This window comes from Sinohyriopsis cumingii, chromosome 14 (assembly GCF_028554795.1).
Source record: "Sinohyriopsis cumingii isolate HCF-2022 chromosome 14, ASM2855479v2, whole genome shotgun sequence".
Classification (NCBI taxonomy): Eukaryota; Metazoa; Mollusca; class Bivalvia; order Unionida; family Unionidae; genus Sinohyriopsis; species Sinohyriopsis cumingii.
The window spans coordinates 4,076,744-4,091,824 of NC_142974.1; the positions used below are offsets into that span (position 1 = coordinate 4,076,744).

At 33.7% G+C, this 15,081-nt stretch overlaps 2 long non-coding RNA genes across 2 annotated transcripts; one reads left to right on the forward strand and one right to left on the reverse strand.

Moving 5' to 3' along the window:
- The first annotated feature begins 875 nt into the window (after nucleotides 1–875).
- LOC149783113 (uncharacterized) lies at nucleotides 876–5,591 on the forward strand. The gene is made up of 5 exons (XR_016413549.1): nucleotides 876–2,541; nucleotides 3,375–3,531; nucleotides 4,329–4,430; nucleotides 4,810–5,039; nucleotides 5,413–5,591. It is a non-coding gene; the product is annotated as an uncharacterized LOC149783113 (long non-coding RNA).
- Nucleotides 5,592–6,694: 1,103 nt separating this feature from the next.
- On the reverse strand, nucleotides 6,695–15,070 carry LOC149783114 (uncharacterized). Its single transcript, XR_016413550.1, has 3 exons — nucleotides 14,629–15,070; nucleotides 13,595–13,743; nucleotides 6,695–7,012 (listed from the first exon to the last, which is right to left on the reverse strand). It is a non-coding gene; the product is annotated as an uncharacterized LOC149783114 (long non-coding RNA).
- Nucleotides 15,071–15,081: the final 11 nt, after the last annotated feature.

Genomic DNA, 15,081 nt, shown 5'->3' on the forward strand with positions numbered 1-15,081 from the left:
ATTTTGATTAGCAGCTGCCAAATTTGATAGCAGATTGTCCTTTTTTCCATAAAGAAAAGCATTTATCTGTAAAATGTGACCTAAAATTGGTCCAGTGGGTTTGCAAAGTAGCAAATTGTAATGACGAAGGACGACACACAACCATACTATGCCAAAAGCTCACTTGGTGTTAAGAACGAATGAGCTAAAATACAATCTATAAACACGACTGATTTCTACTTTTGCAGACATTTGTGAATGAAACGAATTAAGGTACATTTTCTTTCATATTATCTGTGCTGTATTAAAAAATATTTCGTAAATGAAGGCAGCTGCGTTGTTTCAGTCATTACAAAATACGGTCACATTTGGTGCAATGTTTTTTCTTCAGCTTATTAGCATGCTTATTTTTATGGCTGGGTCACATCAGTTATATCATAAAACTTTTGTTTAAGTCACATCCTGACAGATTTTACGAGCAAATAAAATTCGAGTCTTCGCCCTTTTTGGGTGAGAGACCCAATTTTTCTTTCTGGAAACAAAAGCTGCATATTTATAGGGCTTCGGGATATCCATCAAGTTCCGTCCATCACGCTCCACGCGTCGGGTGAGTCAGCCATAATACCTCCTCGCGCATCAAAATTTATAAGGCTACTGCACTTGATTCGTACGATAGACCTAGCCATAGGCAAACTTATTTAAGGTCGGAGTTTACATTATATAATAAGAAATACGTGCTTGTCGGAGCTATTTTCCCGATGTAAACAATAGTATAATAATTAATTTGCAATAAGTTATAAAGTACTAACGATCATAATATTTTTTCAGTTTTTTTTTATTATCCCAATTTAAGACAGTGTGAAAATACACGTGCATAATTTATGGCCAATGCATTTTAAGCTATTCTCCAATTCTGTAATGTCTGATTTAAAATTCAATGGAGAGAAGCAAATTTACATGAATTTGATATACAGTGTTTAGAATATTGTGGTTAAAAATAATAGCTGACCTATACATTACCAGCATACCATTTACATGAATGCTGATATTAAATATACAAGGATAATGGTAGAACATGTAAAACATTTGCACACATATATGATATAAAATCTACCAATCACCATATGTTAGCAGCACTAGCTAACACTTAAGCAATCACTACCTACACTCAAATAGCCAACACTTAGGCAATCACTATCTTCACTCAAATAGCCAAAATTTAGACAATCACTAGCTACAGTCAAATAGCCAACATTTAGGCAATCACTAGCTACAATAAAATAGCCAACATAGCTTCAAGCATTAGGAAGAACTAAGATCTACAAAGTTAAGAATGCAGCCGATTAAGGTAGCAGCTACGGAGCCCCAGAGAGGACACGAGGTAAAAATTATTATTTCGTTCCCTCAAATTAATATTTCGTTCCCTCAAAATAAGAATTCGTTCCCTCAAATTAACATTTCGTTCCCTCAAATTGCTAATTCGTTCGCACAAGTTATTATTTCGTTCCCTCAAGTTATTATTTTGTTCCCTCACGATAATAATTCGTTCCCTCAAATTAATAATTTGTTCCCTCAAATTAATATTTCGTTCCCTCAAATTAACATTTCGTTCCCTCAAATTGCTAATTTGTTCGCACAAGTTATTATTTTGTTCCCTCAAGTTATTATTCGTTCCCTCAAAATAATAATTTGTTCCCTCAAGTTAGCATTTCTTTCCCTCAAATTAATATTTCGTTCCCTCAAATTAATATTTCGTTACCTCAAAATGATAATTTGTCCCCTCAAGTTAGCATTTTGTTCCCTCAAGTTAGCATTTCGTTCCCTCAAAATAATAATTCGTTCCCTCAAATTAATATTTCGTTCCCTCAAATTAATAATTCGTTCCCTCAAATTAATATTTCATTCCTTCAAATTAATAATTCGTTCCCTCAAATTAATATTTCGTTACCTCAAAATAATAATTTGTTCCCTCAAGTTAGCATTTTCTTCCCTCAAAATAATAATTCGTTCCCTCAAATTAATAATTCGTTCCCTCAAATTAATATTTCGTTCCCTCAAATTGAAGGCACAATAGTGCAGAGTGTTTGTAATTTTGTGAACGTTACAGATCATGTAACTAGTAAAATGTGTCGACTTATAAGCTGAAATAATTCAAAATAACCTAGAGTTTGAGAAGATTAAATTGAGCAATTGACAAATAAACGAGAGAAAACGAATTTTTGTGGGGGCCCGCTTTATTTGAAACTTGTAGGTCACGAATTGTTACGGAAGCCTCACGTGACCATAAAAACGTATACGTCATCTTCGTCCAGTGGGCGGGTTATGAGTCACGTGGTTGTAATTTAAATATCTACTATAAACAAAAATGGCGGACACACGTGAGAGTCAAAAACGTAAAGGTCGCCCGCGCTTGTTGCTTTCCGAGAAGAAACGTCGAAAAACTGTCTAAGAAACCGAACGGGACTTATCAAGGATTCGTCTTGGGAACCAGTTTGTTCGATGGAGAGCATTGATGTTAGGACTGGCATCAGGCACTGAAATGGCGAAGTTGTTGTTGGACAGGTAAGCCAATGTCTGTGTTATATGGTGATACACATTAGTTTCCCCAGAATCAAGTGACTGTGATGCCTATGTATAAGTGTTCTCCATTTTTTAATATCTTGTTCCTACTGTATGTTTGAAAGCACACTGTTTTATTAATACAATGTTTGCACAAGCACTTGCTTTGTGATATGCCCAAAATAGACGTGATCGGCTGATCAATATTTCGCTCGGTGACTGCATTGTGTGTATTGTATGTTGGGGTGGAATATATTATTTATTTTTTATAACAGCGTGCTTATAAAGGTCATTTTGTACACCTGTCAATTATCTTCGTGAGACTTGTTTTTTTAAATTCGGCGAGGGAACTTAGATACATTTACAAGCGTTATCATTATTTATATCATATCTATCCCCCCCCCCCCTCTCTCTCTCTCTCTCTCTCTCTCACACACACCTTAGGTTAATGTGACATGCACATTACTTGCATAAAAGTTTAATAACCTTATCATGTAAACGTGATGGAACAAATAATAAGATTTTATTTTTACATCTTTCAACTACTAGTAAATCTATTATAAAGCACTGTATTGACTACAATTACAAAAGGATATCTAGTCATGATAGGAAAGGATGTTGTAGTGCTACCAGAATATATGGCTGGCAGATTATTATCAGTTAAAGTTTTGAGCTGCAGTCAAGTTAGTTTTATTGATGTGAATTTGTTTAAGATCTATTATTATGTATTCTGCTTAAATGAAGTATTTCAGTTCTAAGTGTTTAACACAGTGCACAAAGAAACAGATTTAAAGCATAACTTATAATACAAATGAATATTTAATTCATATTTTAAGTTACAAAGAATATAGCAAAAGATGAACCCAAGCATACAGAACCGATGGCCAGTACATTTTCATGCTTCACATCAACACCTGGCCAAGTGCTTTTGCAACATACTGAGAGAATGAAGACATCTTCAGTATCTGAAGTATTTGCTATTGAATCAGAAAGGTAGAAATGACAAATTTCTTGCCGATGTTTTTGTGTGTGGGTGGGGGTTGTCTTACAATTGTCATTCTGCTAAAAACAATGATGTAACAAATGCAATGCTGATAAAGGACATTATTATATCTGCCAGCAGGTTGAGTTCCCACTTCATGCTTTTCTTAGTTTGAGTTCGAAAAAAAACCTTGAATTTCGCTTTCTCAGAAGTGGGGTTGGGTATTTCAACTGTGCCACTTGATGCATACAAAAAGGCATAATTTGAACTGTCATTGTTTTGGTTATGCAAAAATGTTCCGGTAGACTGTGCTGGCTAACCCAATAATCACAGCTGGGTTTTTTTCCCCACTTAATACTTAGAGGACCAGTGATTGTATATTGAAATTGTGTCTACATGTCTCATGTGCTTTCTTTATGCCGTTTCCCATTTATACATGTATCTATGTCCCACATGCAGTTCTTGCTAACACCCTCTTCCCATCTATCCACTTAGCTCATGATGAATGCACATAAGACATATTTAATTTAAAAACAAAATACTGAGATAACAGTTGAAGTTTGTTTTTGGAAACCACTGGCAGTTCATCAGAACTTTATTCATTAGGACTGGTGATATAACTTATTTGGGATTTAATTTACAATACTGTAAGTTCTTTCTAAATTTCATTTTTTGTTCTTGGGAATTAAATGACTTGTTGGTTTTCACTCTTTACTGTTATAAAACTTTTGGAATTGAAAAGCTGTAACTGTTTTGATGATTGCTCTTCATGCATTTTTAACTTTATTTTATCTACCTACTTTTCAAGGTTGCCAAACAAATGGATAATATGGCTTTATTACAATGGTCCCAAGACATGAACCAGTTTTGGTTTTCATGCAAGACTGCTAGCAGCTATGGACAATTTTTTGTAAGATTTCAGTATTTTTATTTGAAACTTATATGTAAACATTTGCTATTGTATACATTTGTATGAAATCAAAATTACAGTGCATAATCCTTATCTTCTGATTTCTTTTAATGTATTTTTTATCCATATTTATTCATCACCAAATCTTTTAGATATGTAGTTTATTAAAAGTAATTTATTTGAAATGTCATAGTAATGTGGAATATTGAAGGAACAATGATCTGAGGAAAATTTGAATCCTGCTAAGCTAACTATTAGCCAGTTCTACAATGTAGCTTTCACTTTATATATAAATCAAGTTGTCTTATCAATATGGGGTCACCATGACAAAGGAGACCAGCTTTAGGTGTTAAAGGTATTGATTGTGGCATTCTTTCAGAGTATCTTGAGGAGTGTCCTAAATCACATCACCAATACACTGAGTAGATCCTCTTACATTGCCAAGGCATTAATAAATGTCTTCATGAACCTTACCTGGAGAATGAAGAGCTGACAAAGCCTTGGCTTGAAGAAGATGATCCCAAGAAGAAAGGAAAAGTGCTGAAAACCTTGGCACAGGTGCTCTTGGACCAAAGGTTCCTAAACAGTGGAGTATTACTTAAATTTCAGGTATGCCATTTCAGGACTGCAACAATTGCATGGTATTTAAAAGAAAAATATGAAGACCACTTTAAATATTTTTATTCTCAGCTAAATAATAAATTACTGTATATATTTACCATTTGAAGATCTGAATAAGTTAGCATTCATAAGATGTGTGCACATGTATAGTGACTCTCCTTCTCAAGTCTTTAGTAATTTCAGGTATAATACATGGACATCAGGTATAAACAATTCCATGACACTCTATAAATAAACACTAAAGTAAAGATTTTTTGTATGCAAAAATTACCAACAGTAATGATTATTTAATAATTGTATTAATCTGTTAGCAGATTACAAATAACACCTGTTACAAGATACATGTTTTTGATAATTGCAGAAGCACTGCTGAGCTTGAAGTTTTTCATCAGCAGATCATGATATACAGTGCCAAGAGATTTTCATACATCCCTCCTGTGTACAGGATTAGGAATGAGCTAGCTGCTTTGGATCACAATATACATAGTGGCTGAGGTGTAATGAGAAACAAAGAAGGGGAGATAGTGTAAGCTTGTTTCACTACAGGACATTAGAAATAATTTTATATATTGATTGTACATTATGATCCCTGCCTGGAGATCAGACGAATGGAGTATTATTCACATGTACAAGTCATGAAAACTTTGTATTAGATACAAATCATTTTGCAACAATCGGCACACATTTATATTTGTGGTAAGGAATCTTAATATTTTCATGCATACAGATCTTGTAATTAGTATTGTTATCATTCTAGTGGATATTTATTTTGATTTGAGCAATGCAAATCTAATAATTAGATCCAGTGATATGTATAGCACTTTCCCAGGGGACTGACACACTTTATTAAGGATATATGGGGTTTATGGAATATCCTCAGGACGTTTGGGGTAGATGCTGTCATCATGATGATTACTACCTAATACCTGTTCATGAAAACATGTTGCTTTCTGAAGGAATGGGCAAAAATGCATCCTTTCTCACATAGTATTTTGTGGATAGAACAAATAAGAACAAAAACAAACCCTCAACAACTTCTTGGGAACTGATCATGAGGCTTTAATATTGGGTAAAAAGTTAATATGGGTTAGCATGGGGATGCTTGTCACACATGTTAAGAAAATTAAATTTTCTTTAAAACAGGCATCGATGTTACAACAAAAAAAAAAAGCGGCAGATGGTCCATCTACCCTTGCAAGGAAAAGAAAACATCCCCACATCAGGGAGCTTATAAAGAAAGCCCTTAGCTGTCAACTTGAGGGAAAGCAGGGTATGCAGAGGAGAAGAACTAAAGGAAGATAATCCCAGGAGAATTTGTAGAATTTGTAGAACCTGAAACCTCAAGAACCACCGTCAACTCTAGTTTTGGTGTGGTGAAGGAGATCTCTCGATTTTAGTTATGTAAAATATGAAACAGTGTCTGATATATGGAGGTGTCAGCTAAGGCAGGTTACACTTTATGAAATATCAGTAGTTGAAAATAAAATAATGTATAATATTGTATCTGCAGTTGCTGAAAACTTTTTATATTGATTATTTATGATTGTGCCCACATTGTTTATAGGCAGAAATAGACTGGTGTTAAAAAAAATCTGAAAGCATTATTGTTTGATGCAATATTATGTGCATTTATAAGAAAACAATGAATGAAGTCAAATGTATTCATTAATATACAAATTCAAACAAGCAAGAAAGTGTTTAAGTTCATGCAAGCCTAGAGGGATGAAGCCAGTGTATTATCCATCTGGATATTTGTCATGTATCTGCCAGAAACAGCAAGAGGGAATTACATGTCTCTGTCCAGACCCCAGCCTTCCATGTTGCCGTAGTATGAACTGCCTATAGGTAGCATGACTGTTGGCACTCATCAAGTCAACTTTATCGTTGAGGACAAGAACATTTCATCTGTACATCTTGGACAAGGCAAGTACAGCCTCATCAAGGATTAGATCTTGAAAAATCTGAAAAATTATTCCAATTGTAATATGCTATTTCTAAAATGTAAAAAAATATATTTTAAGAAATAATAGGAGCATGCGCTTATTCAAATGTTATTCATCTTTGATCAGCAAATTCCACTGTGAAATACACGTGGATCAAAACGGCACATGGTTTTTATTTTGACATGAACACTGAGAGTTCTATCGCAACTAGAACTGATAATTTATGTTAAGATGGACAGCTCAAAGTTTTTGGGGAGCATTTCTAGAAGTCAGAGACTCCTGCATTGGGATCAAATAGGAATGGCTGATTGCAGCTTAGATTTGTTTAGTATAGTGAGGTACCCACATTGAAATCAGGTAATGAAAAGAATCTACTCGATGAGTATCAATTGTAAATTAAAACAAAGTCCTTATCATTTGCATATGTATGCATGTCTGTTTTTGGACAGCTTACAATTTTAAAATTCTTTCACAGTGGTTGCAAAGAAATAGCATTTACAACTATCATGTATGTACATCAATTATCAATCTTTGAGAGTCCACCTTGGAAATGGAATTCACTGTAAATGTTGTATTGTAAGAGTAACTATCAAAGTTTTAATTCTGTTTGTAAATTGATGCAGTATTTTGATTTTATTGGTACAAAGTGCAAGCTGTACATTCATAGGCATGTGCTACACATATCCTGTATACAGAAAGAGGTTTTCTGTAATGTAGACAACATACCTGTCAAGTTATTCATTCCTTTTGTGATATACATTTTGTACATAAAAAATTGCAAGCTTTGGCAATAACACGCTTAAGGAATATATATAAAAGTTATTGAAAGAATTAAAGAAATTTCAAAATTGCCATTGAATCGAGTAAATTTGTTATACAGAAATCATTTGCAGTAATCACCAGTTCAAAGGTAGAAACATTGAATGCCAAGCAGACTGGGCAATGAAAATTCTTACCCAAATATGTTAGATCAGATATGAAGAAAAAAAAAGTTTCTTGCAAGCCTTCATGTCAGTCTTAATTCTGGATAAATAAAACAATTTAGGATTATTAAGTCCTTACGTTTATCATGATATTACATATATAGTATTATCTTAACATATTTTGGGGCTTTAGAAATACACATTAAGGCATGCATCATATTTAAAACAGAAGAATAAAAGTGTAGTATTTATTTCACAAGACTTAAATGGCTATATGAATTCTGTACATGTCTAATTTTTAACAAAAACTGCAATCTAGTCTGGTCTAATTGCTGAACTCCAAAGTAAGATTGCATAGACTTTTTGTTTCCATTTTGTCTTTAAAAAAAATAAAACTAATAAATGTATTACTTAAGTTGGTTTATTAATTAAATTGAAAAAAGAGCAAGTTGACCTTAATAGTATTGAATGTTTGTATGCCACTAGCGTAGATGACTAATACCTATATATGAAATGATTTTAGCTAATCTACCTTAAGGCCCTCATACAAAGGAATTTATATATTTTAAGTGTATCTCTGAAGCCGCTGTATATATTGGTTTGGAAGAAGGAAATAGAGTTGGCATTTCTAAAGTCAACTGGAATACTATTCCAGAGCAAAGTTCCAGAGTACTGGAAACATTTTTTGAATAATTCCTTATTTGGTTTGGGAATTTTATACTGTTTGGTAGACATGAATCACAGTTGTGGAGTATTACCAGTTAGCCTATACTTGAATAGTGATTGTAAATATTCAGGAGCACTATTATTGGATATCATGTACATTACTTTGGCTTTTCTCAACTGGATTCAGTCTTTAATAGGTAATAATTTTAACTTACCAGCTAAAATTTTCCTTGCTTACTTTCTGGATTGATATAGCCTGAATGCACTTGTTTTAAGATGTGCCAGCTTTGCTATGATTTCATCATTTGAATTACTCCACACTGTGTTACAGTAGTCTAAATAGGGTTGTATATAACTGTTATAAAATAGTTTTCTGTACCTTATCCTACTGAAAAGACATAAACTTGAATTAACTTTTTTACTGACATGTTCAGTCCATGATAGGTTATTATCTACCAAAACACCAAGTAGTCTATCATGACAAACCATTTGCAAAGTTGTATCCTTCCATGACAGACATAGTTCATCACTACCAAGATTTGTTCTTTTTGCCATGTTGAGATAAGTAATATTTTAGTTCTTCCAGTATTTACCACTATGCCATTGCATGTGCACCAGTTGTCCAGTTTGTTTAGGGCATCCTGTAAATAAATTTATAGTTTGTGCTTTGTGTTTTGGATGTCTGATAATGTTGTGTCATCTGCATAGAGATCTGTAGATGAAATTGAGTCCCTTAGTAAAAAGTGGTAGGCCATTAATAAATAGTATCAATAGTAATGGACCTAAAATTGAACCTTGTGGTACTCCATATCTAATTGTTCCAGGTTCCAACAGAACATTATTTATATAAATATGTTGTGTTCTCTCACTTAAGTTTGAAGTAAACTATCTAATTGTGCTTTCATCATATTGGTTGATTTTCAGTTTCTTAAAAGAATTTCATGTACACCAACCCATAAACTTTCCTGAAATCTACAAATAGAGATCCTATTATTCAACTTTGATCAAGTGGTTGAAGCCATTTATCAGTTAGAGAGATGAAGTCAGTCTCACATGAATGTTTCTATCTAAAGCCTGATTGAATAGGGTGTAACAGCAACTGTTTCGTTAAATATGACATGAACGAGTCATGGACATGTTTTTCAATCAATTTTGACAAGTTTTGGTTGTATTGAAATTGGCTGGTAGTTATCAGCATCATTCTTAGAACCAGATTTGTGCATAGGCATTACTTTTGCAGTTTTTCCATATTTTGGGGACAAATGAGGTTGCAATATTTAAATTGATTATGAATGTTATGCTATCTGAAATAGTAGAGGCAGAAGTTTTAATTAGTGGTGGACCAATCCGATCAAGTCCTGTAGCTTTCTTGATATCAAGTTTACTGAGACAATTTTTAGCAGTTTATTTTATACCTGTGGGATAGAGAAACATCCCTCCTTAGGGATTTTTCAGTTCATTATAGTTGTTTTCTATCACTGGTTCTTTTAACTTAGTGGTAATGTTAGTGAAAAAAAAATCACTCAAAATATTTGCAATGTCAGTGTCATCAGTGACTTTTGTGTCATTTACCAGAAGTGAGTGAATTTTATTTGTCTGATCTTTGTGTGTTACCCCAATGAGTTCACTGAAGACTTTCCAAATGGAGTTTGTGTTGCTCTTTGTGTTTTCAAGCATTGATTGATAAAAAGTTTTTTTTTATAGCCTTTTCAATCATACTTGTTATGTTATTTCCCCATACTTGATATTGTGCATGGTTTCCCATAGCCTTCAATTGGTCTCGTGTCTTCATAGTATCTAGAATTTCAGTAGTAAATCAGTTAGGTTGGATTTCATACTTTACTCAATGTACTTTTAGTGGTGCATGCTTAGAGACTACATTCATAAATCAGTCCACACTTTTAGAGCTTCACATATGTCATCAAAATTTTGGATAATATTCCATGGAACTTTATATAGGTCATCTTGAAATTGTTATTTACTTCATTTTTGGAAAGATCTGTAACAGGGTTCATACTGAACTATGAATGATAAATTCAAAGACTTTTCCCAAACTTTCAAAGACCACAAACAGAGATTTCCAAGACCTATTTTTGCTAACATTGTGTATACAGGTTATATGAGAAAACAACGAACGCCAAATACTACAATACTGTTTACTGATTAAAGTCAAACTATAATTAAATTCCTAAAATAGCATTATAATGATCTGGAAAATAGGTTAACATTTGTTATTTTTTCAGAAATATGTAACATACGTGTCAGATTTAATTCAAAATAAATTGTTCTCTTAACAGACATCAGCACTGCTTTAAATGCATTATTATATTTGCTTTATTTTCTGGTGCGACTTGTTCTTCAGATTTTTTATTTTGTTGGTGCTTATATCCTAGAAACGAAACAAAATTAATTATCATTGCAAGAATTTTAATGAATCTAAATGAAAACAAATAACTTCATGATGTATGAAAGTAATTTTTAATTCGGTTTTACATACTAGTAAGAAACGCTATTTAGACACAAATTACCATTTAAAAAATGGCTTCTGAAAAAGTGAAATAAAATATAGGGGAACAAACAAACGGGGATGTATAGATACACAAATCAATTCCGGCAATGTGATTTTTTAAAAAAATTTTATACCACCGAGGAAAAATGTCGACGGTTGGCAATGAGAAACGGGGACATTCCGTCACCTGGAAACACATTTTTTCATTCTTTTTTTTTATTTGCCTAATCAAATGACTTCCTACAGTTAAAGCTTCACAGCACACGTTAACGCCATTTCTTTTTTTCTTTTTTTGTACTCGCAATTCAAGAACAACAACTCTTGCTTAACTCTACTATAGTGTACGCATGCGCACTTTGAAACTGTTTATCCGTGAATTGAATTTATTACAATGGATGTTTCTATATTAAATCAAGGAACATTATTATGTAGAAAAAAAATTTCGAAAATGATATTTGTCCCTCAAACGTGTTAAATAAACCGACGGTATAAGTAAATTTAAACGGGCCCTCTTTTGCCATATCTCCCAAATCATCAAACTAAACAATATCTTATTTTATACCCAAAAAGTAATGAGTTACCATTATTTTTCCCAAAACTACCAATAGCTTATACTTATGCATCTTTGTTCCACTAAATAAACAGTATGTATTTACTAATTTTTAATTACCTTTGGCATGACTTATAAGGGCTCCTTCTCCCATTGAAGCCAACTTGATCGTCTTTTTACACAATGTACAAAACGCCTTTCGTTTACATAATTTATCCTTTTGCAGCCATTCCTTGTATTTCTCTTGTTCAAGCCAGATATCGTTGAAAGAGCAAAGACCTGGCATTTTTAAACACTGAAGATGTAAATCGACTGAACAAATTTTGAATGCTCGAGCGTAATACTTTCGCGCACTTTCTACGTAGAGTGAATTAGTGTAATGAACATTTTGATTGGCCAAAGCTGATGGACTCGTCCAATCAAATTGAACGATTCGTCAAAAGAAAGAAGCCAGGAAGACCAGCTACATCCGAAGTTAACGACCTTAGGCAATTTTATTTCCAACTTCCTTTGATGAAGTGTGTAGCCGTCTTGCTTTGCTTTGCTTTGCATGTGTTATTGAAGTCGCCGCCGAGGCCAACTTCGGATGGCCAAACAAAGCCTCTTTTGTTATTGCGGCGGCAATGAAACTGAACGGGTCATCAAAAGAACATAACCACGATAACTAGATTACATCCGAATCTAACAACCTCGGATAATTTTATTTGTGATTCTGGAAAGAAATTACAAATTTTTAGGTTTATTTCAATTTTCAAAGACTTTTAAAGACCTCGGGGTAATATGCTCGATATTCCCAAACTTTCAAGGCCTTGAAAATGCTACCTCATTTTTCCCAAACTCTCAAAGACCTTCAAAGACCGTACGAACCCTGTGTAAGTGATAGTTTTGTGTGTATTGTTCCTATTTCTGTTGCATTTAATCTTTCTTGTCAAAAAAGTAGGATAGTGGTCACTAAGACCAACATTTGGTACATTAACATAAGACACATTGTTTGGTAGGTTGGTATAAATGTGATCAATAAGAGTGCTTGATATTTCTATTACACTTGTGGGCTCATTTACCAGCTGGACTACGCCTAATGATTCAAAAAATTCTATCCAGTTACTCCTTATTTGAGTATTGAGTAGGTCCTTATTTACACTGCTGAGTATATATGTTTCTTTCTCCTGTGCATGAACATTTTCTATTTGTTTCAAAGAGTTATCATTCCAAATTGCTTTGGAGGAAGGTGACCTATAAATGAAACCAACTAGGAATGATTCTGCATTATTTTGAGAAATTTCCACCCAAATACTCTCAATTTCATGTGACCCCAAGTCAGGTCACCTTTCTGCATTTACATCTTGTAATGTATACAATACCCCCCCCCCCCGCTGTCTCTCTGTCCCTGCATAATGGTTTATTGTAGCCTTGACAGTGAAATAGATTATCATTGTGGCTAGCATTTAATTTGGTTTCTGTGAGTCCTAAAACATGCATATTATTTTCCTTGGGAGACAACATTAACTTAATCTGTTCTATTTTTTCCACTATACCTTGTACATTTAAGTGACCCTTGTTAAAACCTTTTGTATTTAGTTTCATATCAATTATATGTATTTCACTGTGCAATGGGGTACTCAATGAGATTGTCTCCATAATACTTTTACTATTTTGGTATTATATAAGGTGGCCATACAAATGAAGTGGCCTCTGTATTTTCTATGGTATCTGTGCATAGTCTTCCTTTATCAAATCATATTGGGGTGGGGTGTTGAGTAGCAACAAAAAGTAAAGCAGTTTAAACATACATTGTTTGGTAAAATAACTAATCCTTTAATACAAGTATGCGTTTTCTAAGTTGTGCAAAACACTACTGACATAGATATTAGACTCTTTGCCAAGTTACTTAGTACCAAACATTTTTCAATATCTATCAATACTTGTTTTGCAAGATATAAATAAACAATTACCCCCATTCTTGTCTGCCTTGTCTGAACTATGTGTAGAGCTTGGTCAGCTCAGTTTTTAGGCTGCACAGCATGTCTTCCTCCTCTCCCCCATCTGGTTTTTCAGCTTCTTGCTTCATGCCTCATCCTTCCTCTCCCTCTTAAAGGTTGCTCTGGAATTGAGCTTGAAAGTGAGCTGATTTAAGTCTATCTAATGAATTTTAATATGTAAATGTATTTCATAATTTGACAACTAATATATTCATGATTACTTATCAAACTTACAGAAATATAGTGCTAACTTTGGATCAGAAATTAATACATGAGAGGTTGTGATTTGATGGAAGTTTTTTTGGGCTGGATCAGGTCAAGTGTTGGGTGGGGTGGGGATCCAAAATTTAAAAGGGCCCCTACTTTCCTCGAATGGGCACCAAAGCAAAGTCTATGCGTTTATTTACTCAGTGTGCACAATACCCAATAAACATGTGCAAGAATAAAGCTGTGATCAAACTTCAGCTGACAAGTGACTACGTTTGTGTGTGTGTGTACTTTTTTATGATCTGGCCCCAAGTTTTGAACCTAGATTCCATATTCTAGTCGCAGATTTTTTTTTTTTTTAAAAAAAAAGCTTATTTAAACCTTGTGTATGTAAAGTATTAACTTGGAGAAGCACACAAATTCTTTTCCGCTTTGTTTGAAACATCAGAAAGATGGGTGTTAGGGGTCCACTGGTGACAATCTGGTTAGAATTTATAAATTGATTAATGAAATTACTCAGTTTTGAGCATTTTTAAATATCTCTCATGATTTTCATTTATAAAATTGAGTGGTGGGGACGTGAGGGAGTACGAATTCTACTGAGGAAGAAATAGAGTGAGTACCTGTTGGTTTTTGCAATACTGTACACAGCACGTCGATTTAAATTATTCTCGTACCACAAAAACTTTGAAATATAACTATAAAAGTAGTTCTACATACATTTCATTGTTTCCTATCAAAATTAAAATTAGGAAAAGGATAAGAAGAAAAGAACGAGATCAGAAGAAGATCGTACTCACCGTTGTTGACATTTTGGGCGGGCTCGTAGCGTGGTTGTGTTTTACGTCATCATCTTCAGTGTTTACAATGTGGCCTATAATTATGCAAATTTCGGTCACCGGAATTATGTGTGTTATTCATTCGGGATCTGCCGATCACTGCCGAGCGGGATTTCAACATGAAGACGATAGATTCGTTACTCTACGTACGAAGATTTCAGAGAGCTCGTATTTCATAACGAGAACCTCTAAGTACTTGATATTACCTCAGAAATGCCTTTTAAATAGTATTTAATCAGTTGATATACATAAATGTCCCAACATTTTTGCAAGAAAATTCACCCTCAGCTGCACTATTGTGCCTTTAACAATTCGTTCCCTCAAATTATTATTTCGTTCCCTCCAGTTGTTAACTTGTTCCGTCAAATTAATATTCTATAAATAAAAACATAGAATTCGTCTGCAGCGCAGTAA